The sequence below is a fragment of the Arachis duranensis genome, chromosome 5, assembly GCF_000817695.3.
Source record: "Arachis duranensis cultivar V14167 chromosome 5, aradu.V14167.gnm2.J7QH, whole genome shotgun sequence".
NCBI classification, from domain to species: Eukaryota; Viridiplantae; Streptophyta; class Magnoliopsida; order Fabales; family Fabaceae; genus Arachis; species Arachis duranensis.
The window spans coordinates 92103237-92103530 of NC_029776.3; positions in this window are offsets into that span (position 1 = coordinate 92103237).

The following is a 294-nucleotide window of genomic DNA, read 5'->3' on the forward strand; positions in this document are numbered from 1 at the left end:
TTGGTTTGTAATGAATTAATGATCCGAAGTTTTTGTCTGCATGTTTTTTTTTTGGTCATTATCTGCATGTTTCGTTTTGACTTTTGAGTTGATATTTTTTGTTTCAAATTTTTATTGGTATTCATCATTTTTGTTTCTCTTCTACCTGGATAAATATAGGTCTTTCCTTAAAAAATTCCACAAGCTTCACGTGTAATACTGGGCCACCGCTGTGGCCCATATATTTTTTATGGAGTCATGTTTGGTGTACCTTTAAAATTATGACAAAATTATGTTATGAAAAAACACTATATG